Genomic DNA, 24,282 nt, shown 5'->3' on the forward strand with positions numbered 1-24,282 from the left:
CAGGAGAGAGTTCAGACTGGAACTGAGTGTACGGAGGAGACCGACACTGCAGAGGGATACAGGAGCGGGTCTGGGAATACGGCCCCCAGAGAGGCGGAACGAACAGGCAAGGAGCGTGTTCAGACAGGACAGACCAGACACAGGAGCGGGTCTAGGAAATCGGCCACTAGAAGGCGAGAGGAACAGGCTAGGAGCGTGTTCAGACAGGACAGACAAGAGAACACAGAAAGGAGTCAGTTCAGACACGGGAGCTGATACCGCAAAGCAGGAGACATACAGGACTCAGTTCAGACAAGGGAGCTGATACCGCAAAGCAGGAGACATACAGGACTCAGTTCAGACATGGGAACTGATACAAAAAGCAGGAGACAAGAGACGGGACCTGGCACCTTCAGAGTGCAAGCACACACTGAAGGAAACACTATGCTCAGGCAGGGAAAGAAGGGAGCTGCTGAGCTATATACCAAGTGACAGACAGCAATAGGCTGAGGACGCACAAGGGGTGTGACCCACAGCAGGTACAAAAGGCAGGAAGTGATCGGGCGCCGCCCTTAAGCAGCAGAAACAGACACAAACAGACAGCATGGAGGGAAGCCAGAGAGACATTCTGGACAGGAGATCAAGTGCGCCCTCTTGCACAGTGGGAGATGGACCACCATGCAAGGACGCCGCCAGGTATGTTACAGTACCTCCCCCCTTACGCCCCCTCTTCTTCAGGCCTGCCAGAATCTTCCACAGGGAATTCGAGGGCCAGTCGTTCACTGGGTTGGAGGGGGACAGAGACTTAAGGGTAATCTCTGCTTCGAGGTACATCTTGTCAAGCTCACAGGAAGAAATAGACGGGTTATCACGTACATAATGAGGAAAAGTCACTGTCTCTTTGTTATCTGGTGGTATCCCGGAGGATTCAGGAAACAACTGGAGGTCCTCCGCCGGGTCAGAAGAGTGCAGAGGCTCAGAGAAAACAACTGCTTCAGAGTACACTAGGTCGGACTCACTGGAGGAAGCAGGCGAGGTATCGGGTACCGAGTATAGGAAAGTCTCTGTCCATTCACCACCAGGTGGCACCCCGAAGGGTTCTGGAGACAGCTGGCGGTCCTCCGCCTGGTCAGAGGGGTGTAGAGACTCACGGGTAACCTCTGCTTCAGAGTACACTAGGTCGGACTCACTGGACGAAGCAAGCGAGGTATCAGATCCAGGATATAGGAAAGTCTCTGTCCATTCACCACCAGGTGGCACCCCGAAGGATTCTGAACACAACTGGAGGTCCTCCGCCTGGTCGGAGGGGTGTAGAGACTCAGGAGTAACCTCTGCTTCGGAGTACACTAAGTTGGACTCACTGGACGAAGCGAGCGAGGTATCAGGTACAGAGTATAGGAGAGTCTCTGTCCTTTCGCTACCAGGTAGCACCCCGAAGGGTTCAGGAGACAACTGGAGATCCTCCGCCTGGTCGGAGGGGTGTAGAGACTCGGAGGTAACTACCACTTTGGGGTACCCATTGTCAGGCTCACAGGACGAAGCGGACAAAGTATTGAGTACCGGGTGTAGAGAAGTCTCTCTCCATTTGTCATCGAGTGGTATCCCGGAGGGTTCAGGAGGCAACAGGGGATCCTCCGCCAGGTAGTAGAGGTGCACAGACTCTGAGGTAACCACAGCTTTGGAGCATCCTTGGACATGCACACCGGTTAAAGAGAAAGAAGCATCTGATGCCGGGTGCAGGAAGTTCTCCTGTGTGGAGTCTGGATGGGCAGAAGTCTCTTCGGCCAGGAGAACTGGTGCACTACCCACGCACATTACCCATTGGGGTTTCTCCGGGATACAGGGAGATGAAGCTTCAGTAGGGACTCCAAGGCTGGGGTCAGGAGGTCTCAGGGAGGACAGACCCTGGCGTGACGGCTTGCCTCTAAGTCTAGCACGTCTGGACTGCCTCTTGAGGTTGAGAGAAGTATTCCGGAAAGCGTAGTCACCCTGTGAGGATTCTGGGTGGGCAGTAGTCTCATTGGGCTGGAGGACTATTGCGCTACCCACACACATTACCCGTCGGGGCTGCTCCGGGATATTGGGAAGTGAAGCTTCAGCAGGGGCTTCAGAGTTAGGGTCCTCGAAGACCATACGAAAGGCCACCAGGAAGGCCTGCAGGTCAAGGATGACAGGATCCCATGCTTCCCATAGGGGGGTGACCCATTTCAAGGCATCACCCGCTAGGTAGTCAATCATAAAGGCCACTTTAGCCCAATCGGAAGGAAAATAGAGAGGGTAGGCCTTAAAGTGTAGCATGCATTGCTCCACAAATGCACGACACTGTCTTGGATCCCCATAGTAACGTGGCGGATCCGCAGGAACGAGGGCTGATAGATCCATCTGGACGGGTGCGTAATTCGCCTGGAACTCAGCTAAAGGGGGAAAAAAAAAATTATTTATTTTATTTTAATGCATGTATTCGCTGGAAAAACTTCTCAAAGAGCGAAGGCCGTGGGGCTCAACGGGAACCATGGCCTGAGCATGCTGTTATGCACACGCCCGGGCTAAGCGGCGTGTGCGTGTGATTGGTAGTGATTCCACTGGACCGTGCCGGAGAGTGAATGCCTGGAGGGGCGTGACTAAGTATTCACCCGATCCGACCAGGGTCGCACGACGGCTTACGACGCCAGTGCACCAAGGAGGAACCGAGCAGAGGGACCAGGTGCTACTCCAGGACAGACCCCGGACACGGCTGTTGACCCACACAGGGGAATACAGGAACAGGCTGGTAGGCTGGCACACAGACTGGAGGGTATAGGCAGGCACGACTGGTATGCAGGCAGGCGGGTATGCAGGCAGGGGGGTAAAGGCAAGCACAGCTAGAGTGCAGACAGGGAGGCACTAGCAGGTAGGAACACAGGCGGGATAGGACCCAGTACACACCGGGACTCAGGAACAATACAGGCAGAGGGTTACAGGCAAGCACAGCTAGAGTGCAGACAAGGCTGAGCAGGGAGGACAGGGCTCTGTTCACACGGAACAGACAGGAAGGGAAAGACAGAGCCAGATACTCACACAGTACTTGCAGAGACAACAAGCAGGAGTTAGGTACGAGTTCAGACTCTGCAGAAAAAGGAAGGGAACGGACATAGAGGCAAAACAGGTAAAGGACAGGAGAGAGTTCAGACTGGAACTGAGTGTACGGAGGAGACCGACACTGCAGAGGGATACAGGAGCGGGTCTGGGAATACGGCCCCCAGAGAGGCGGAACGAACAGGCAAGGAGCGTGTTCAGACAGGACAGACCAGACACAGGAGCGGGTCTAGGAAATCGGCCACTAGAAGGCGAGAGGAACAGGCTAGGAGCATGTTCAGACAGGACAGACAAGAGAACACAGAAAGGAGTCAGTTCAGACACGCGAGCTGATACCGCAAAGCAGGAGACATACAGGACTCAGTTCAGACAAGGGAGCTGATACCGCAAAGCAGGAGACATACAGGACTCAGTTCAGACACGGGAACTGATACAAAAAGCAGGAGACAAGAGACGGGACCTGGCACCTTCAGAGTGCAAGCACACACTGAAGGAAACACTATGCTCAGGCAGGGAAAGAAGGGAGCTGCTGAGCTATATACCAAGTGACAGACAGCAATAGGCTGAGGACGCACAAGGGGTGTGACCCACAGCAGGTACAAAAGGCAGGAAGTGATCGGGCGCCGCCCTTAAGCAGCAGAAACAGACACAAACAGACAGCATGGAGGGAAGCCAGAGAGACATTCTGGACAGGAGATCAAGTGCGCCCTCTTGCACAGTGGGAGATGGACCACCATGCAAGGACGCCGCCAGGTATGTTACACTGTGCTTAAAGATATGCTGATGGACTGTCTCCAATAGGTGGAGAAGGATGATTGGGATCCTATCATGTCTGGCTTATTAAGATTGGGGAGCAATATGACGATACAGCTTAAAATCTTAATTAGCCAGACGATTAGATGTGTTAAATCAAGAGAAATACACTATTATCTTTGTGTTTCTATTTACTTGTAACTGTATGTGTAATTCTGTGGCTGGGGAATGACAGACCAGTATTTGTATATCCCTGATTGTTATATCCTCCTGGCTTTGGAATCAATTAATGTTTGCTAACTATATTGATTAAGCTTTGTGTGGACTCTGTGGCTGGTTGAATCACAAGACAGGAGGACAAACTATGCAAATTCATTAAATGCTCAAACAATAAGTCAAGAGGCTGCCCTTTCCCTCCAAACGTGTGAATGTGTACTTGCACAGAGAACTGTGACTATTTTAAGGGACATGTGCCTCTGTAGCAGTCAGACTTAAAACAGATTTGAAAGAGACTTTACAAGCAGAATCAAGAAGCATCACAAAGACTTTACAAGGAGAATGAGAAACATCCTTCAGGAAAGTAGATGGATAGCATGGCGGCTCCATCCAAAGAGACACAGATTTGGATTCTACATGATTCCGGTCTAAGGGTATCGGCCCTGACTGGAAAGATACGGATCTGCTCCATTAACCATTAGAGGATACATTTGGGGAGATCAGGTTGGAACGATGAAGTTACTTGGCCCACGGATATGTTGTTTGGGGTTGCCAGGAGGGACCCACTGGTCGCCTGGAACCCATGGAGACATTCAGAGAAGCCAGATTAGGACCCGCGGTCATCTGGCCCCATGGAAACTCTTGGAGAGGCCAGGGTGGGACCCTCGGGTCTCCTGGCCTTGTACCTCGATAGACTGCTAGCTTCCTAAGGTTACCGCTACCTCCTCTCTGTGGGGGCCCGCCAGAAGCGGGGGGCCACTGGTTGAGGTAGTTGGCCCTGGAAGTCCCAAAGTCGCAGCTGTTCTATCCCAGGCAGTCTTGCCAATTCCCATCTGAAAACGCTGGTGTCAGAGGTCACAGTTTGTTGGACAACCAAGGAGTACAGGCGAAGGAGACACAAATACGATGCAGTTAAGGCAGCAGAACACTGTCAAAGGTCTGGGATAGTTTTCTCAGACCCTCACAGTGCCCAGGCCCTGATGCGTGGGGTACTTTGACAAGGAGGGAAAAGTTTTGGAAGATACTGAAGGAGTACCTTGCCGACCATACTAACATCCTTTGTGATTCCTCTATGCCTTATAACTATTGGGTATCCAAGCTGGACACGTGGCATGAACTGGCTCTCAAATGCCTTGGATATCCTGGCCTGCCCTGCCGCTAGCGTTTTGTCAGAGTGGAGTTTTAGTGCCGCCAGGGGTATTATAACTGATAGGCACATCCGCCTATCAGCTGAAAATGCTGACAGGCTGACTCTTATCAAAATGAACAAGGGCTAGATTGGGCCAGACTTCTCAACACCACCGGATGATAACGGAACGTAAGGTCAAATCCAGTGTTTTTTTGGGGGTGTCTATTCCCATGCACCTCTTCACCCCCAGACATGGGTATACACTTCCTGATTTTGTTTATTTTGTGTCACCCTCCTCCTTCTCCTCATCCTCCACCACCATATCAACAAGGTGACCATCATGCAACAACCACATAATTTTTTTAAGGGTGTTTATGATGCCCGTAGGAAATATTTTTAGATGCCTACCTCTAACATTCTGTATGTTATACAGTATGTTCATGTATACCCCCCAGAGGTAAATGTTTTTCAGCCCATGCACTTAGTGCATGGGCATTACCAGTATAGGAGACCCACTCCTTAATAATGGGAACAATTTTTGGATTGAGGACCTCCTCTACGTCTCTTCAAAGGGGTATTGGAGTGCGTCCTAATTTTTGGCAGCCCTTGCAGTCACTGCATGGGCATTACCACTATAAGAGACCCACTCCTTAATAATGGGAACAATTTTTTTAATGAGGCTCTCCTTTACGTCTCTTCAAAGGGGTATTGGAATGCGTCCAAATTTTTGGCAGCCCATGCAGTCACTGCATACGCAATAACAGTATAGGAGACCCACTCCTTAATAATGGGAACAACAAAGCAGTCAGCTGATGGCCCTCTAACAATAGTGAGGGACGACTGCTGGCCCTCTAACAAAAGTGAGGGCTGCCTGATGGCCTTGTTTAAATAGGCTTTGTGACTTCCACAGTCCCTCCTTCATAAATGTAACAGGATGTGTCGGATCATGTCACACACCACATGGCCAGATAAGGTAGTAAAATGTTAAAATTACATTTACTGGTGAATGTATTTTTCACTATTGAAAGCAATTCAAAAGTGCAAAAACGCATCAAAAACGCTACGTGTGAACATAGCCCAAGGTGTGGAGGAGCATTTTTGTTTTTGGTTATTTATTTTGCCTTATATACAAGTCATTACCCTGGAAAGAATGTTCCTTAACAATTTTTTCAGGAAAATCCATTTTGGCTTAGTTTTTGTATGTTTTATTAACATTGTTCACAGCAGTGACCTCGGAGTCTGAGATGCTTCCAGGGGTCTTCCCCATGCTGTTCCCATGTCATTTGAACACTGTTTCCATCCATTTGGCCAATTTTTAGGCCCTCTCCAGACCTCAGGGAGGGGGGGGGGGCGCCGGAAAAATGGTCAAGTTTCCCATTTGACTTACATTGGGCTCGTTGCTCGGGTCGAGCACCCGAGCATTACGATTTGCTCGACCCAAGCAACGAGCACGCGAGCATTTTAGTGTTCGCTCACCACTAGAATTAAAGCAATGTGGATGGAAAAAAATGAACATTTTACTTTTTCCCACAAAAATGTTGCTTTGGCCCCAAATTTTGCATTTTCACCAGGATGGCAGGAGAAAATTTACCATACAATTTGTTGTGCAAATTCTCCTGAGCACACAGATGCCCCATATGTGGTGGGCTACTGTTTGGGTGCACGGCAGGGCTCGGAAGGGAAGGAGCGCCATTTGACTTTTGGAACACAAAATTTTCTGGAATCGATAGTGGACACCGTGCCGTGTTTGCAGAGCCCCTGATGTGCCTAAACAGTAGAAACACCCCACAATTGACCCCATTTTAGAAATTAGAGCCCATCAAGGAATTTATCTAGATACAGTGGGGAAAAAAATATTTAGTCAGCCACCAATTGTGCAAGTTCTCCCACTTAAAAAGATGAGAGAGGACTGTAATTGAGATCATAGGTAGACCTCAACTATGAGAGACAAAATTAGAAAACAAATCCTGAAAATCACATTGTCTGATTTGGAAAGAATTTTTTTTTTCAAATTTTGGTGGAAAATAAGTATTTGGTCACCTACAGGCAAGATTTCTGGCTCTCACAGACCTGTAACTTCTTCTTTAAGAGGCTCCTCTGTCCTCCACTCATTACCTGTAGTACTGGCACCTGTTTGAACTTGTTATCAGTATAAAAGACACCTGTCTGCAACCTCAAACAGTCACACTCCAAACTCCACTATGGTGAAGACCAAAGAGCTGCCGAAGGACACCATAAACAAAATTGGAGCCCTGCACCAGGCTGGGAACACTGAATCTGCAATAGGCAAGCAACTTGGTGTGAAGAAATCAATTGTGGGAGCAATAATTAGAAAATGGAAGACATACAAGACCACTGATAATCTCCCTCGATCTGGGGCTCCACACAAGATCTCACCCCCTGGGATCAAAATGATCTCAAGAACGGTGAGCAAAAATCCCAGAACCACACAGGGGGAACCTAGTGAATGACCTGCAGAGAGCTGGGACCAACGTTACACAGGCTACCATCAGTAACACACTACGCCTCCAAGGGCTCAGATCCTGCAGTGCCAGACGTGCCCCCCTGCTTAAGCCATTACATGTCCGGGCCCATCTGAAGCTTGCTAGAGAGCATTTGGATGATCCAGAAGAGTATTGGGAGAATGTCATATAGTCAGATGAAACCAAAGTAGAACTGTTTGGTAGAAACATAACTCGTCGTGTTTGGAGGAGAAAGAATGCTGAGTTGCATCCAAAGAACACAATACCTACTGTGAAGCATGGGGGTGGCAACATCATGCTTTGGAGCTGTTTCTCTGCCAAGGGACCAGGGCGACTGATCCGTGTACATGAATAATGAAGGGGGCCATGTATTGTGAGATTTTCAGTGGGTCTTTCAGCATGACAATGATCCCAAGCACACCGCCAGGGCAACAAAGGAGTGGCTTCGTAAGAAGCATTTCAAGGTCCTGGTGTGGCCTAGCACGTCTCCAGATCTAAACCCTATAGAAAACCTTTGGAGGGAGTTGAAAGTCCATGTTGCTTAGCGACAGCCCCAAAACATCACTGCTCTAGAGGAGATCTCCATGGAGGAATGGGCCAACATACCTGCAACAGTGTGTGCAAACCTTGTGAAGAATTACAGAAAACATTTGACTTCTGTCATTGCCAACAAAGGATATATAACAAAGTATTGAGATGAACTTTTGTAGGTGACCAAATACTAATTTTCCACCAAAATTTGAAAAAAAATTCTTTCCAAATCAGACAATGTGATTTTCAGGATTTGTTTTCTCATTTTGTCTCTCATAGTTGAGGTCTACCTAGGATGTCAATTACAGGCCTCTCTCATCTTTTTAAGTGGGATAACTTGCACAATTGGTGGCTGACTAAATACTTTTTCCCCACTGTATAACAAGAAAGTACATTATATACTAAGGGACTACACTATACATAATAAGGCTACATTCCTGTCTCCGTGTGACGTGTCAGTGTGCTGCCCGATGATTTTTCTTGTAGAGTTTAATGAGGGGTCGCTCACTGTAGGATTGGGTGCTCAGAGGTAAGGAAAAATCTAAATATATGGAGAGAACCTCGGCACACCAATGAGAATACAAAGAAATCCATAGAATTCCAAAGATGCAGAAAAAATAAATTGATTTATTCACAATGTAATCCCTTTCTTTTGCAAAAACATGCTGGTCATAAGTCCCAAAAATAATTTTTTTAAACCAACGTTTCGACCTATGTAGGTCTTTATCGAGGTTATTCTATAACAGAAAAAAGGTCAATGAGTAAATAATATACAATATTAATTCATAATGCATACAAAATACAAAAAGGTTAATTACAACATAAGTCATTAGAGAAAAAGAAGACAGATGGATTAAAGTGTGAAGGCTAGCCCTCTCACATGATTAAAATGAAAAAAATTAAAAAGCAAATGAATATACCAGAGAGAGAATCTGTCACTGACATATGTTATATGGAATGACCATACAGGGTCAAGAGAACTTACTGGTATGTAGTATTAGTTTAAATGGACAAATGCAGATGAGACCAGTGAAGTACTAGAAAAAACATAAAAGAATGTAACAATAATTCATAATAAGGATATATGTCTAGGCCTGGTTAAATAAGGTGCACATATATGTTATATATTAGACATACCTGGTGATATAGGGAAGTGCCTTCCGGAGAGGTGTACCGGTGCCTGAGATGTTTTTTCTTGGACAGCACAAAGACCCATTGAGCATGTCTTATTCTGAGAAAGAAAAGGACATGCTCTAAGTTTCGCAGATGTCATTCTCGAATACGTGAATAGATCTGTGAAACTCTGAGTCCGTGTACTGTCCAATAAAAAAAATCTGACAGCTCACAGACATTTCACAGGAGTGTGTGGAAAGTTGTTTTACAAATAACAGAATTACTCCATGTTACAAAGTATAAAGAGTAAATACTTACATCCAATGACTGCTGCTGACGTCTCATCTGATCAGAGCCATTTTCTGCTGTTTCTTTTCCATCTGGTCAGACCTTCATGCCGACATCTTCCAGCCGCAACTCGTCTTTTCACACTGATCATTGCAGCCCCGAAAATAACAAAGTCACATATATTGTATACATACATTTGTCTCCCCCATACTGCGCCCCTGACTACAAACATGTACCCCACCATTTATATATATTAGCCACTCACCAATCAAAATATAAACTGATTAGCCAGCACTGTGCTCCCCATTAACAATAGCCTTCGGTGCCCAATAAATATAAATTGATCAGTCACTGACTCTACCCCAATTCATTTGAAGACTATGTGTATACGGTGCGTTTTTGTTGCTTTTTCCCTCAGAGATTTGTGGAAAATATACAGCGTTTTACAGTAAAAGCAAAGCGAATGACATTTCTGAAGTGTCATGCCAAGTTCCTTATTTTTCCTTGCAGATTTACAGCATAATTAAAATCTGCATAATTTCAATTCTTGGCAGCGTATTTCACCCATATTAATGAGTGGGGAAGAATTAATATGGGAATTTACAGCAGAATTTTACTGCTACAAATCCTGAATGTGTGCACATAGACTTAGTCCCTGTCCTGTGTCCAACACACATAGATTCATTACAAGTCCCTGATAACGTCATAAGCAATTAGGGGGTAGGAGAAGACATTATCAGGGTCTTTTAATGAATTGGGGGTGGGAGAGAATGCTATCAGGTGCTTATTAAAATTTGGACCTGGGCCCCCACCTGCATGTTGGTCAGATGCATGGGCCCTTGTAGTATTTTAGATCCTATAAAGACGTGTTCGTCCCCATATAATGCTGTTCCTCATCCTAGCCCCTTCCAGGTAGAATGTCCCTGATCCTATGCCCCTTTTCAGTACTAATATCACCCATCCTGAGCTCCTTCAATGGATAATGTCTACCAAAACGGCCTCCTTCTTGGTATAACGTCTCCCATCCTGGTTTCCTTCCTGGGATAGAATGTGCCCCATCCTGGTCCCTTTCCTGGTATAATGTGCCCCATCCTGGTCCCTTCCTTGGATAATGTGCTTCATCCTTCGCCCCTTCCTCTGATAATTTGTCTTGTTCTTCTGAAACACATGAAAAAAAAAGCGATTCACCTTCCTCCGCTCGGCTCCCGCCGTCCTCTTCTGCACCCGTCGCAGGAGTCGCCAGCTGACTTTGTCATCCCCACCATCACGCATGTTGTCACTGCCATATACCCCCAGTCAAATTGGCCAGCGGCGTGTATTGCAGCACAGGGAGCTGGTGGATCTTCTGTGCTGCAATATATTTCAGCTGAATGTGCACCCCAGGATGCATATCTAGCTGAAATATTCGCTGGTGTCAGCGGGCCCCCCTCCATCTCTGGGCCTAATGCTGCTGCGCCGGCAATTTTCTCTGCCCCTAGGAAACCTCCCTTAAGCAATATTTACCTTTACAAATACTGTCTACACAGTTTCTCATCTCAGGTACTAATAAATAAATATATTTATATAGTCTACTGTGATTATCTTTTTGTGAATAACCACAGTATATATATATATATATATATATATATATATAAACTTTTACAAACAAGTGCACACAAGTATACTAATACACATAGATAATAGTAAATCAACACATTTAATTACTTACATATGACGTTCCTTGGGTAGGTGCATTCTTCCCCCTTCAGGAGCTCCATCCCGGTGGTCTTCTGTCCATTCATCAGGCCTACTGGTTAGATCTCCAGCTGTCAGCCAGTCCTGTCTCCAGCCTCCTCACTACCTCTGATAGCTACAGGGAATATCCTCCGAGCAGTCAGTGAATCTGACTCTTCTCCTCCTTCCTCCTGAGGAGTTCTGAGCTGCCTGACCCATATTAACATCGGCCATCACATCAACCTCCCCTCCCTCCTGAAGCCACTTACCACCCCCTGTACTGAGGGGGTTTTATTGGGGAAAGGCTGCACTAGCCATTCAGGCAACATTCACACTGTAGATACGGCTTGTGAATGGGCCAGTGCAGTGGTTTTCCAATCAAGCCCCCTCAGTACAGGGGGTGGAGGTAACTACAGGGGGGCAGGGGGGATTGGTGTGACAGATCATGCTAACATTGATCAGGCAGTTCATTTCTCAGGAGGAAGGGGAGTTGTCAGATTTACTGACTGCTCGGAGGCAGTGAAGAGGCAGGAGACAGGATTGGCTGAGAACATCAGCCATACTTACCAGGTCTGCTTCATCCTGACTGTGCCTGAACTCTGAGAAGCCGGGGACGTGTCTAGGAATTCCGCGTTCCTGCATCATAGAGCAGCTGCAGCATCAACTAAGGGGAGAGGAAGGGGGCCCCTTCTAACATATTCTGCAGAGTGCAGGCCCCTGTCTGACGGCAAATGACTCAGGTACGGGCCACCTTCTGCTCCTCTTAGTGTAGCTACTGTCGCTGACTCTATGTGAGAACAGGACATTTCAGCGGCTGATCGGGCCCCCTCTCCTTTGGGGTCCCTGTGCAGCTGCACCGGCGGTATGTCCGCCCCTGGTTGTCAAGGTGTATTGTGGTCAAGATAAGGATATCCCTATTGTCCTTATACTTGACCACCAGCATGTTGTCACTACGTTGGGCTCTGCTGTTGCCCCTTCGCAGCAGTTGCCCAATTAGCGGCTTAGGGGAGGCCTCTTTGATTTCATTGCACAGTGCCGCATGCAACTGTACCTCTGCAAAAAAAGGTTCTTAAAGAGTGGGATCCTGGTGTAAAATGTATCTACGTAGAGATGATAACCCTCATCCAGCAGTGGGGGCAGCAATTCCCACACAATTTTTCCACTCACCCTCAGGACAAGGGGACATTCAGAGGGGTTGTAATAGAGAAAAATTTAAATCCATATGACATCTCCAGTGAGGGGACATACTGTAACTGCTCAGCATAGTGCACAAGATCAATGTCAACCTAACCTTAAAGTGATCCAAAAGGTTATGTGCCTCAAAATGCTTCAAATAAAAATTTAAATGGATGGGCTGAAATTAATATTGATTTTCATCCTAAATGCTACTATTTATTTTAATGATATAATAGATTTTCTAATATGGTTTAATTAAAAAGTCCCTACCCTTCCCTTTCTAATCTAACTGCTTTATTTCTATTTATTTTAATCTAACTATGTTACTATGTTATATATTTCTGTTTTGATGACCCGTTGGTTGAGAACCCCCAGTGCATGCTGTGATACTCAAATGGGACATCATCAAGGAGCAGAGGCTACGGTCATGATACTTTATTTGAATAAAGACTCCCCCACATTCCCTTCTTCACCAATTTATTATTAAAAATTAGCCCTCGAAGCTCCGACGGTAATCCAATAAGGAATAAAGACTTCCCCACTCACTCGTTTACCAATTTATTAATTAAGAATAAATCCAGGAAATTCCGATGGTAATCCAAGAGTGTAATGTCCCGCTACGTCCAATGAATTCTGTGGAGTCTGGTTCTGAGAATGTTCTCAGAACGAGACTTCATAGTTCACCCCCGGTTAGCGGCAGGCAAGGAAATTCTCACTCCCGTTCCTGCCACTGACCTCGAGTAACCCTATTCAGCCTCGTTCTGGCCATCGTGGGCCTTCAGGAAAATAGCGCCAATTGTCAGCGCATGCACAGATTGAGATCTCGGCTTGTCATTGACAACCGGCGCCATTCTTCTAAAGCCCGTCGCGAGGGTCAAAGTGCACAGCGGGGACTCCACTCCTGCCTTGCACTGCTGTGACAGCCCCTCCTCCTAGCCCAGGGCCAGCAGTATCGCCCCACTCCTGCCACCGCTGGCTTCCTACACCGGCGACCCTGCTCCACCGTCGCCTCCCTCCACAGTAAGCTACATTCGAACTATAAGATGCACCCCCCCATTTTCCTCCAAAATTTGGGGGGAAAAAGTGCGTTAAAGTCAAAAACATACTGTGTTTATTTTTAATCTGCAGTTTTTTCATTTATTTTGATTTTATATCTGTGGTTGTCATGTGATTTCTATATTCCTGTTTATTGGTGCTTTTGAGCATAAATGTATTGTGGGAGTTTAGGTCATTTAGCTCAGATAAAGAATGTCAGTGTAGGTTTGGAACTCGTTGCCATTTTATATGCGTGATATGGAATCCTTTTAATATATATTTTTTCAATAAAATCTTTTGAATTTTAAGAAGCTGGATTTACCTTCTATAGGATTACTACGCTCTGCAAATATGACATGGCAACCGCAATCTATTCCAGCCAAATTTGCATTTCAAAAGTCAAATACCGCTCCTTTTCTGCAGAGCTCTGACATATGCCCAAACAGTAGTTTTTAGGTACATATGGGGTATTGGGAGAAATTGCACGAATTGTTGAGTCTATTTTCTCCGTTTACCCTTGTGAAAATGAAAAATTTGAGGCTACAGCAAAATTTTAGTTAGTAAATGTAATCTTTTATTCCATTTTCCGTTAACTCTTCAGGTGATTCACAGGAATTAATAAACTTCCTGATTGTGCAGTTTTTAAAATGGGGGTCTTGTTTGGGGTTTTCTGACATATAGCCCCCTCAAAGTCACTTCAAAAGTGAAGTGGTCCCTATAAAAACAGATTTACAAAATTTCTTTGAAAAAATGTTGCTAAACTTTTAAGTCTTATAGCATCCTAGCAAACAAAGATGTTTCCAAAATGAAGCCGATGCTAAGTATATATATATGGTAAATGTTATTTATTAATTATTTTTGGTAGTATGACAATCTGTTTTATGTGGATGTTTTTCTAAATCGGTCAAATTTCAGATATTCTCATAAATAAGCAGAAATTATAACAAGCTAAATTTGCCACTAACAGAGTACAATGTGTCATGACAATAAAAACCTTTCTGTGATATTTAGAAGCATTCCAGAGTTACGGTATTAAAAAATAATGTGACATGTCGCATTTGAAAAATTTGGCCTTGCCAGGAAAGTGAAAACTAGCTTTGGCGGGAAGGGGTTAAAATTAGTGACACTTAGTGACATGAACAGTCTATAATTTTAAGGGTAGGTTAATTTTAACATTGAGAGATAGAATATCCCCCAAAAAATCTAGAAAATCACATTGTATAAATTAGATAAATTTATTTGCATTTTGCAGTGAGAAATAAGTGTAGTCTTTCCTATACTGTGCGTGACATTATCACCGGCCGTGCATATTTAGAAAAAAAACAAAAATTGACACACGTTTTATTTGTGTGGGGTTTTTTTCGGGCGTGTTTTTTTTCCCCTTTCTTCCTTGGTTATGGATCCGGTTGCAGATCCTCTATATACTACATCACACAGGAGAGCTGACAGATCCTCTATATACTACATCACACAGGAGAGCTGACAGATCCTCTATATACTACATCACACAGGAGAGCTGACAGATCCTCTATATACTACATCACACAGGAGAGCTGACAGATCCTCTATATACTACATCACACAGGAGAGCTGACAGATCCTCTATATACTACATCACACAGGAGAGCTGACAGATCCTCTATATACTACATCACACAGGAGAGCTGACAGATCCTCTATATACTACATCACACAGGAGAGCTGACAGATCCTCTATATACTACACCACACAGGAAAGCTGACAGATCCTCTATATACTACACCACACAGGAGAGCTGACAGATCCTCTATATACTACATCACACAGGAGAGCTGACAGATCCTCTATATACTACACCACACAGGAGAGCTGACAGATCCTCTATATACTACACCATAAAGAAGAGCTGACAGATCATCTATATACTACACCACATGGGAGAGCTGACAGATCCTCTATACACCACATGGTACACATCCTCTATATACTACACCACAAGGGACACGTCCTCTATATACTTGTGGCACCCCAGGGGTCTGGTTGCCACAGTAATAGAAATATTATGTCTGAGAGCAAGTGGGAGGTTTCTCTGGTCAGGAGCCCTAAGCATGCAACACTGCCCGCCCAGGCCTGGGAGGGGAGGAATCTGCCCTTATAAACTGGGTCTGGGGCGGGATTAAGTCAGTCAGAGCTTGGAGAGGGAAAGATACAGCAGGAGCTCTGTAGGAGCAGGAGTGAGTGCCAGAGGCTGGAAGCTAGATAGCTCGCCTTGGCTGAAGACACTAAACCCGGACACAGAGTCCGAGGCTGTGGGGACATCCAGGTCCAGCAGCAGAATCCAACCGGCAGGGGATTCCAGGTCCTCTGGCCTTAGAAGCCCGGAGGCACGGTCACGAGCAAGGGACCAGCACCGCCGTCGTGGAGCGGAGGCTAACAGAAGGCCCCAAGTCACCGGCCATACGGGTGAGCACCACACGGTATACTCAGGGACGTGGGCTACTTCTACCCGCATAGAGCAAGGTAGCCAGGAAAGAGTGCAGATAGACGGGGAGGCCTACAACTCCACCTGGCCAGGGGGAGATCCTGCTTGCTCACAGACTGACCAGGCCTCTACTGCTAACCAGTACTCCCGGGAAGGTCTGCTTTATACCATCAGTAAAGACCCTGAACTGCACCACACGTCTCTGTGTTTCATCGCCGCACCAGCACCATTAGTACTGGGACGCTCACACCATCACTCCCATCATCCACACTAGCTGCCCTGAGGCAATACTTCTCCCGTGGGGAGTTATCCCATACTTGGCTGCGCTTACAACATCAGCCTCAGCGGCCTGCAGCGCAGCGGCGGTCCCCACTGACCGCAATCCACGGGTGGCGTAGTCGGACACTTGTTATTACACTAAGACTGCCACTGGTTTGACCACCCTGAGCCACGGACCGGGTTGCCGCCACACTGAGACTACCACCCCCAGCATCCCACCAGAGGCCTGGTTCCGGGATTCCCACGCGGCCCAGGGGGCGAGTCAACTTTGGCATAGTCGGCAGGATTCAAACCAACCCGCCCCAACGGGTACTGCGTGCCTGAAAAAGACTTTTGTACTTACCTGTGGCGAAGTTTCCCGCCGTCTGGAGTCGTTTCCCGCCATCGGACGCCATCTTGGGTCGTTTCCCGCCATCTTCTGCCGTCTTCCCACCATCCGCAGCCGCTTCCCGCCATCAGACGCCATCTTCGGGACGCCGCACGGGAAGAAGAGGGGCATGGACGCCGAAAGCGCGCGAGAGCCGAAGCTCCGCCCCACGCACTGACGCTGCGCAAGGTCCTGGAAGGGAAGAAGAGCGACGCTGACGTCATCGGAGCGCGACGCCAGGTCCTCTACCCCGACGATTGACTGCGGAGCCGCGGCCTACGGAAGAAGAGCATCGCAAGGTAGGCCACGGTCCACTAGGGGGGTAGAAGGATGTCGGATACCGAGGGGAGCTCCACCGCCACACCGGCCGCCAGCGCAACCGCTGCTGCGGTCATGCCATTCACCATGCCCTATATCCCGGGGGCAACCTGGCTACCCCAGTACTCGGGGGAGTCACGTACCCTAAGTGACTTTAGGGAAAGATTGGATAGCCTCTTCCAGGTATACCCCCTCACGGAAGAGCAAAAAGTAAGCATCCTGGTGGCCCAGTTAGGGAGGTAAAGTCCTGGTCACCTGGGAAGAAGAGGACTGTCAGAGAAATACTAGCCCGGCTGAAAGACACATTTGATACCCGAACCTCAGCCGAAATAAAACTCAGATTTTACATGTGCAAACAACGGGCACACGAAAGTATAAGAGACTATAGTTTAAACCTACAAGAGGCCCTGAGAGCCATTAAGCAGGCAGACCCTGACAGCGTGGGGAATGAAGACAAGCTGTTGACCGAACAATTTATTGAGGGTCTACTGTGCAATGCCCACCAAACCCAGTTGCGGGCAATGCCCTTACAGGACCCTGACCTGGACTTTGCACAGTTCAAGGACAGAGCCATCCGGGTGCTCCGAGAACCAGCACCAGGTGACGCTGTGACCCACAGGCGCCCTGCTATCACTTATCACCAGGACGCGGCGCCCTTGTCTGCAGGGCCTGTGGGAGCTGATGCGCAGGCTTTGAACAATAACCCGGCTACAGACCTGCACCATCAGGTCCAAGAGCTGACTAAGAGCTTTGCCGCGCTAACCAGAACTGTGCAGTCTTTACAGGTCTCTTCTCCAGAAAAGATCCAGCTGGCATCCGGACCGGAGGACGTCCCGTGGCGCCGACTGAGGAGGACCCCACCGGCCAGAGGAAGACCCAGCGACCGATACAACGAGGACGGACAACCCATCTGCCGCCGCTGCAATCAACCCGGACATATGGCAAGGTACTGTCATTTAAACGGGCACAACCTGGGGTAGAGGGCCAACCCCCAGGCCTAAGATCATTAGGCCCATCGAACTGGCGTGATAAATATGTAGGGGGACGTCTGGTCTTGCCTGTGGTACTGGATGGCATTCCTATGAGTGCCCTACTAGACACTGGGTCACAGGTGACTACCATCCCGTACGTGCTCTTCAAGCGGTACTGGAATGACTCGGACATAACCCGCTACCCAGATGACGACCTGAGCATTATCACCAGCAATGGTCAGCCCGTGCCACAGATAGGATTTAAAGAAGTGACCATCAAGGTCGGTAAAGTTGAACTGCCGGCACAAGGACTGATCATTGTGGACATTGACTGTCGCGAGAGTCACCCAAAAATAACCCTGGTTACTAACGTAATGGAAAACTGTCTTGCAGAGTTGATTCTTATTTTGCAACAGGTTGCCAAGAACGCCAGTTCCAGCCAGCAGCGTGTGCTCCAAAAAGAGATCCGGGCACTGATGAAGTGGCAACAAGTGGAACTATCTGGTGGTGAGATAGGTAGCGTGAGAATGTGTGACCCGTTCCCTATTGCCATGCCCCCAAAAAGTGAGATGATGATTTGGTGCCGGGCAGCTATTGGTCTAAGAGGTAGAGACTACCAAGCAATGGTAGAACCCGTCTACTCAGACAGTAGGCCCACCATTTTGACAGCACGGGGGGTGGTCGATGTACGTCATGGGAGGATGCCCGTCCGCATCATAAATATCGGGGAGAGAGAAGTATACCTGCCCCGGTATGCCACGCTAGCCAAATTGTTCACCATAAACCAGAACTCTGTACAGGCCGTGGAACCCTTGCCTCCATCTCAACCAGAGGAAGGTAACGGCTCTAAGAAACCAATGGAGGACTGGTGTCAGCAACTGCATTTGGGTACTGACTCCATTCCCTCACACCAAAAACAGGGAGTCTACCGGGTGGTTCAGGAGTACGAGAGAGTGTTTAGCAAACACCCGCTAGACTTTGGGCGAGTAAAGGGGGTAGAACATCACATCCCAACGGGAGACCATCCTCCCATAAAGGAGAGATACCGACCAGTACCCCCTGCACACTATCAACACGCCAAGGGGATGCTAAAAGACATGAAGGAGGCTGGGGTAATTAGGGACAGCTGTAGCCCCTGGGAAGCTCCACTAGTCTTAGTGAAAAAGAAAGACAACACCATGAGAATGTGTGTAGACTACGGGAAGGTCAACCGTATCACACACAAAGATGCGTACCCGTTACCAAGGATAGAAGAGTCCTTAGCTGCATTAAATCTGCTAATTTCTTCTCTACTTTTGATCTCACTAGCGGGTACTGGCAGGTTCCTGTAGCAGAGGCGGACCGGGAGAAGACCGCATTCACCACCCCGATGGGACTCAGCGAATTTAACTGTATGCCGTTCGGGCTCTGCAACGCACCAGGAACCTTCCAACGGTTGATGGAATGCTGTCTGGGACACCGGAATTTCGAGACGGTCCTGTTATACCTGGACGATGTCATCGTTTATTCCAAGACTTACCAGGACCACCTGAAACACCTGGCAGAAGTGTTTGACGCCCTGGCAAGCTACGGCCTAAAGGTGAAACCCTCCAAGTGTCATCTCCTGAAACCAAAGGTGCAATACCTGGGACACGTGGTGAGTGCTGACGGAGTGGCTCCCGACCCCGATAAGATCACCGTGATTAAAGACTGGCCAAGACCCTCCAGCATAAAGGAAGTGCGGCAGTTCCTCTGGTTGGTAGGCTACTACCGAAGATTCATTCCCGGTTTCACCAAAATGGCAGTCCCTATGCAGGACCTCCTGATAGGTCAATCTCGGAAAGCTAAAAACCAGAAGCCGCCCTTCAGGTGGGAAAAGCTGGAAGAGGAGTCCTTCTGCCAGCTGAAGATGGCCCTCACGGGGGATGAAATCCTGGCGTACCCTGATTACAGCCAGCCCTTTATCCTCCACACGGACGCAAGCAACATCGGGCTAGGAGCCGTACTGTCCCAGATCCAGCAGGGGAAAGAACGGGTAATCGCTTACGCCAGCCGAAAGCTACGGCCCACGGAGAGGAACCCTGAGAATTATAGCTCATTCAAGCTGGAGTTTCTGGCAGTGGTGTGGGCAGTGACCGAACGTTTCAAGCATTACCTTGCCTCTTCCAAGTTCACCGTGTACACAGATAACAACCCGTTGACACACCTGGACACTGCAAGGCTCGGTGCCCTGGAGCAAAGATGGATGGCCCGCCTGTCCAACTATGAATTCACCATCAAATACCGGGCGGGACGCTCAAATGCCAACGCGGATGCCCTGTCTAGAATGCCAAACTTACCGGACGTAGGGGAAGATCCAGAAGATCTGGAAAAAGTCGAGCTCCCTGCGTTCCACCGTCATGGGATTACCCTGTATTCCCACCGTGTGAAGGACAGGCACTCTGTGACGTTCAATCCCTTGCCCCACCACAGCTGGGCGGAAACGCAAGACAGTGATCCCGCAGTCCGTCTGGTGAAGGAAATGCTGACACAGGCCGATGCCCGTCTTGACCCAGACGCTCTGGAGGAGACCAAGCAACTGTGGAAGGAGAAAAGTAAGCTGTTCCTCTACAGGGAGAAGCTGTGCCGGAGAATGGTTAACTCTCGAACACATGAGTTGACCTGGCAGGTAGTGGTCCCAAGATGAGACGCGGCTATGGTTCTGGAGGCATACCACAACGGAGCAGGACATTTTGGATGGAAGAAGCTGGAGTACTTGTTGCGTGAATGGTTCTACTGGGTAGGCATGAGAGGAGCCATCGAGAGGTGGTGCAGAGACTGTGGCCCGTGCAACCTAAGAAGAAAGGACCGTGCCAGCCAGAAAACTCCCCTTCAGCCCATCATCACCAGACAGCCACTGGAACTGGTAGCCCTGGACCATGTGAAACTGGCTCCTAGCAGATCTGGGTATGTCTACGCCCTCACAATCGTAGATCACTACTCCCGGTTCCTGGTGGTGGTTCCCGTCAAGGACTTAACGGCTCAAACAGCAGCTAGAGCCTTCCAGCAGCACTTCTGCCGTCCACACGGGTACCCGGAGCAAGTGTTGACAGACCAAGGACCAGCCTTCGAAGCAGAGGTCTTCCAGGAGTTCTGCAACCTGTATGGCTGCAAGAAGATAAGAACAACGCCCTATCACCCGCAGACCAACGGACTCTGCGAAAAGATGAACCAGGTGGTGATAGATCTGCTAAAAACATTGCCCCTGGAAGAACACAGCCTGTGGCCTGAGAAACTGGCTGATCTGGTGGACCTGTACAACCACATCCCGGTAGGTTCCACCAACTGTACCCCGGCTTACCTAATGAGAGCAAGACCTGGTAAGCTGCCTATTGACCTGGATATGGGAGTCCTGACACCTGAGGACACCTCACCAGAGGCAGACTGGGATACAGAACGGCAGCAGCAGTACCGGAAAGTACAGGAGAGCGTCGAGCGAAGTCTCTGTCAATCAAGAGAAAGGCAGGAGAGGACTTATAACCAACATGCTCCCGCTGTTCCCCTGGTACCTGGAGAGCAGGTCTTGAAAAGAAAAAGGCGGCTCCATAAGTTGGACGACCAGTGGGAAAAGGACCCGTACACCGTACTGCCCTCAAGCCACAATAATCCAAAGGTGTACGTCATCAGCAAGGATGGAGGAGAGACCACAGCCACTGTCTCCAGAGACCACCTGAAAAAGTGCCCCGAGAAGTTACAAAGCACGGATGAAGATCAGGAAGACCCTCAACCCGTAGAGGAAAAGGAGGAAATGATCAGCACCATACTCGGAGACTTTCCCCGGTCCTGGACACAAGTAAACAACGCTATCGTGGTGCCCGTCTTCACCTTTCTCCAGCCAGCCCCTCAAGTGCCTACAGAAGACCAGGTAGAGCTGGAAGAGCAGCCGGCCCAGGAGGCAGAAAAGTCCACAGCAGCAGCGCAGGAGGATCAACCCTCTGCTAGTAGTGAGCCTGCCGTGCCCCTAGTGAGCCAAAGAGTACACAGACAGCTGCCCAGCTTACCCATAACACCTCCTACACCCTGTAGTGCAGGACCAGTTAGTGAGCTCCGTAGGTCCACTAGAGTCACTAGAGGTCAGATGCCCGCTCGCTGGAGAATATAAAGTGATGCACTGTAAATTTACCTGTTTATTGAGAAATGTTGATGGTTTTTGTTGTTGCCTGTTATTAATTATGTTTCTCAGTTACCCTGCAGATTTCTTTGGACTAACAGGTTATGGACGCTGGATAACCGGAACAGTTTTGTAGATAGTTGCACATTGTGCCTCTTGCGAAGACGGCCGCGGAAGAGAAAACCTGTCTGGCGTGGCCTCCTTGCGGCCCAAAGTAGCTAGCTTCAGCCTTGCAGCCACGCCCAAGGCCAACGCAGGGGGTTTGCTTTGGACAGGTCCCCTACTTCGCTTAAAGCTTCACCTTGGGTGACATGGACACCCTCTTGTTTCACAAACTTCACCTTGGGTGATATGGACACCCGGTTGCGGATACGCCGTGACCTTTAAAGAACTAAAGCTTCTTGTAAATACAGTTATATGAAAAAGTTTGGGCACCCCTATTAATCTTAAGCTTATTGTTTTATAAAAATTGGTGTTTTTGCATCAGCTATTTCAGTTAGATATATGTAATAACTGTTGGACACAGTAATGTTTCTGCCTTGAAATTAGGTTTATTGTACTAACAGAAAATGTGCAATCTGCATTCAAACAAAATTTGACAGGTGCATAAGTATGGGCACCTCACCATAAAAGTGACATTAATATTTAGTAGATCCTCCTTTTGCAAAAATAACAGCCTCTAGTCGCTTCCTGTAGCTTTTAATGAGTTCCTGGATCCTGGATGAAGGTATTTTTGACCATTCCTCTAGACAAAACAATTCCAGTTCAGTTAAGTTTGATGGTCGCTGAGCATGGACAGCCCTCTTCAAATGATCCCACAGATGTTCAATGATATTCAGGTCTGGGGACAGGGATGGCCATTCCAGAACATTGTAATTGTTCCTCTGCATGAATGCCTGAGTAGATTTGGAGCGGTGTTTTGGATCATTGTCTTGCTGAAAGATCCATCCCCTGCGTAACTTCAACTTTATCACTGATTCTTGAACATTATTGTCAAGAATCTGCTGATACTGAGTGGAATCCATGCGTCCCTCAACTTTAACAAGATTCCCGGTGTCGGCATTGGCCACACAGCCCCAAAGCATGATGGAACCTCCACCAAATTTTACTGTGGGTAGCAAGTGTTTTCTTGGAATGCTGTGTTTTTTTGCCGCCATGCATAACGCCTTTTTGTATGACCAAACAACTCAATCTTGGTTTCATCAGTCCACAGGACCTTCTTCCAAAAAGAAATTGGCTTCTCCAAATGTGCTTTTGCATACCTCAGCCGACTCTGTTTGTGGCGTGCTTGCAGAAATGGCTTCTTTCGCATCACTCTCCCATACAGCTTCTCCTTGTGCAAAGTGTGTTGTATAGTTGACCGATGCACAGTGACACCATCTGCAGCAAGTTGATGCTGCAGCTCTCTGGAGGTGGTCTGAGGATTGTCCTTGACTGATCTCACCATTCTTCTTCTCTGCCTTTCTGATGTTTTTCTTAGCCTGCCACTTCTGGCCTTAACAAGAACTGTCCCTGTGTTCTTCCACTTCCTTACTATGTTCCTCACAGTGGAAACTGACAGGTTAAATCTCTGAGACAGGTTTTTGTATCCTTCCCCTGAACAACTATGTTGAATAATCTTTGTTTTCAGATCATTTGACAGTTGTTTTGAGGAGCCCATGATGCCACTCTTCAGAGGAGATTCAAACAGGAGAACAACTTGCAAGAGGCCACTTTAAGTAGCTTTTCTCATGATTGCATACACCTGGCTATGAAGTTCAAAGCTCAATGAGGTTACAAAACCAAAAAAAGTGCTTTAGTAAGTCAGTAAAAAGTAGGTAGGAGTATTTAAAACAAGAAAATGATAAGGGTGCCCATACTTATGCACCTGTCAAATTTTGTTTGAATGCAGATTGCACATTTTCTGTTAGTACAATAAACCTCATTTCAAGGCAGAAACATTACTGTGTCCAACAGTTATTACATATATCAAACTGAAATAGCTGTTGCAAAAACACCAATTTTTATAAAACAAAAAGCTTAAGATTAATAGGGGTGCCCAAACTTTTTCATATAACTGTATGTTATTGTATTATCATTTATACCCTTGTATTTATGTTTCTTTAAAAATGTGTTTAGTCCCGGAGTACTAAAATTTACTAGGGGGGAATGTGGCACCCCAGGGGTCTGGTTGCCACAGTAATAGAAATATTATGTCTGAGAGCAAGTGGGAGGTTTCTCTGGTCAGGAGCCCTAAGCATGCAACACTGCCCGCCCAGGCCTGGG

Source organism: Phyllobates terribilis, unplaced genomic scaffold (assembly GCF_046119375.1).
Source record: "Phyllobates terribilis strain yellow unplaced genomic scaffold, ASM4611937v1 Scaffold_2__4_contigs__length_985480577, whole genome shotgun sequence".
Taxonomy (NCBI): Eukaryota; Metazoa; Chordata; class Amphibia; order Anura; family Dendrobatidae; genus Phyllobates; species Phyllobates terribilis.